The 2500-nt window shown below is 39.8% G+C and overlaps 1 protein-coding gene across 1 annotated transcript in view; it reads right to left on the bottom strand.

Moving 5' to 3' along the window:
- Nucleotides 1-2500, bottom strand: part of LOC135088706 (SH3 and multiple ankyrin repeat domains protein 3-like) — a 117306-nt gene that overhangs the window by 52027 nt on the left and 62779 nt on the right.

The raw sequence follows: 2500 nt of genomic DNA on the forward strand, positions 1-2500 counted from the left end.
GGGGGGAGACTTCTGCTGTATCTGCGAGGAGTTTGATATGGGTAACAATGTGGGTACTGATAGCCGTATTCATAAACGCTTTGCTCTCTCACCAAGGCTATTTTCAAAGGCCACAGAGATGATTAGCCAGGTTCTCAAGAGTGTTTCTCCAGTTAATAGTGTAGAAATCCTAATCCGTCACTGGAACCATAGAAAAAAAAGTAAAAAACATCCTTAATAACCTAAGTAACTTTAACTAGAGCCTTTTGAAAATAGTGGAGGTGGTACGAAGTGGTTCAGAGCATAGGCTGAAGGAAGCATAGATGGAGAGGAACCTTCTACTGTACTTGCATCGAGATAAACATGAGGAACAAGGAGGGAGGATGAAGGCTATTGATTTCAAAGCTTGTGGTCCAAAGGGATGCTTTATATTTCATGAAGGTACAAAGATACAAAGGAATATCTACTGAAACTCGATATAAATATGTTACTAAGAAAAAAAATAGTGGAGATTATTGATTTAAGAGCTTGTGGTTCAAAGGGGTATTATAAATTTCATGAAGATACAAAGGTACAAAGGAATACAAAGGAAAAACAGACAATAACAGCCCTAACGGACCTAACGAGGCTGTCTGTGTGACTATACAACCACTAGATTTTACTGAGTTGGAGGCAAAAGACAGCATGGTGAAAGGAAGGAACACCATCCAATGCAGAGAAACAGTTATTGAATATGATAAGAAATGTTTAAAGAGAAATATGTTACTCTGTTTAACACTATAAAAAAAAAGTGGGATCTTCATAGCTTACCTGATCAGAATGAAGGATTTTTTTTTTTTTTTTTCACTACTTTGTTATTTTAGTTGGCTGTCTGTCTGTCCGTCTATCTATCTCATCCCTACCCACTTTTTTTTCTTTCTAATTGTGGTGAAAATGTCTTTCAATTTTCGTCTCCTTTTAAATCTACGATCTTCTTTTCTTATCTTTTAGTGTTATGTTATGTTATATCACTACCTGTCGTGCTCAGTCGCCTTTTTTTTGCATTCTTTTTAATTGTACCCAAGACGTCTTTCAATTTCCATCTGCCTTCTAGTTCACGATGTTCTTTTGTTACGTCTCAGTGTTCCGTCTCTCAGCAACTCTGACAACTTGATGGATCTTAGCTTGCAATACTTCTTGCTATTACTTCTTTTATCCTTTACAATATTATCTTTCACTTTTTATTTTCTCTCTCTCTCTCTCTCTCTCTCTCTCTCTCTCTCTCTCTCTCTCTCTCTCTCTCTCTCTCTCTCTCTCTCTCTCTCTCTCAGGACTATAATGGGAATACACATTTTAAGCATCATTTCTTTAAAGCAACTCCATTTCCTATTCACATATTCGCCTCATAATGTATTCCTGTCCTTCCTCAAAATACGATTCTCTCTCTCTCTCTCTCTCTCTCTCTCTCTCTCTCTCTCTCTCTCTCTCTCTCTCTCTCTCTCTCTCTCTCTCTGACTAAAACCAGAACACGAATTTGTTAAGATATTAGAGATGTTGAATAATATGAATACTAATATTATGAAGCTAATATTAAGGTCCCCCCGTCTCTCTCTCTCTCTCTCTCTCTCTCTCTCTCTCTCTCTCTCTCTCTCTCTCTCTCTCTCTCTCTCTCCAAAGTAATACCAACTTGAGGCAATATTTCGGCTTGAATAGACTCCAACTTCCTCTCTTACAGTTTTTCTTCCTCCTACTCTTCTTCCTCCTTCTCTAAAACATCTAGTAGTATATATATAATTCTTTACCCTGCAACTTTCGTCTTCATAATATCTGCTCCTTGGTCATATATTCTCTCTCTCTCTCTCTCTCTCTCTCTCTCTCTCTCTCTCTCTCTCTCTCTCTCTCTCTCTCTGCAGCCACATTTCCACAATAATAATAATCTGTGGTGCGTTTCCTGCGTGTGTGACCGCGGAGGCTGGAAATGTAACACTGAGGGGTATAGGATTACAGTATTACAGAGTTACAACGTAAGGTAAGAGAGGGAGGGAGGGAGGGAGAGAGGGAGAGGGAGGCAGACAGACACACAGAGAGACCAATAGGGACAGACAGGGGGGCACAAACACACAAACAAATGGCAAAGACAGGCAAGCAATGACGAATATGAACGGACACACACACAAACAGACACGCAACACAGACAGAAGGAAACAAACGGGAACAGAGACAGACAGACAGACACGCACAAAAAAAAAAAAAACACACACAGTAACAAAGACAAGCCGAAAGAGAGACATGCAGAGACAAAGAAACAGAAATATAAACATAAAAGAAAGATAAAAAAGAAAAAAGAAGATAAAAAAATGCATTGAAAACAGAGAGAGAGAGAGAGAGAGAGAGAGAGAGAGAGAGAGAGAGAGAGAGAGAGAGAGAGAGAGAGAGAGAGAGAGACAGGTGAAGCATGGTTAGTGGCTGCACAGGAAAAGGAGATTAAGGGTAGAGGAAGGGAGGGACAGAGGGAGAGAGAGAGGGACAGGGGAGAGGGAGA

This window comes from Scylla paramamosain, chromosome 31 (assembly GCF_035594125.1).
Source record: "Scylla paramamosain isolate STU-SP2022 chromosome 31, ASM3559412v1, whole genome shotgun sequence".
Taxonomy (NCBI): Eukaryota; Metazoa; Arthropoda; class Malacostraca; order Decapoda; family Portunidae; genus Scylla; species Scylla paramamosain.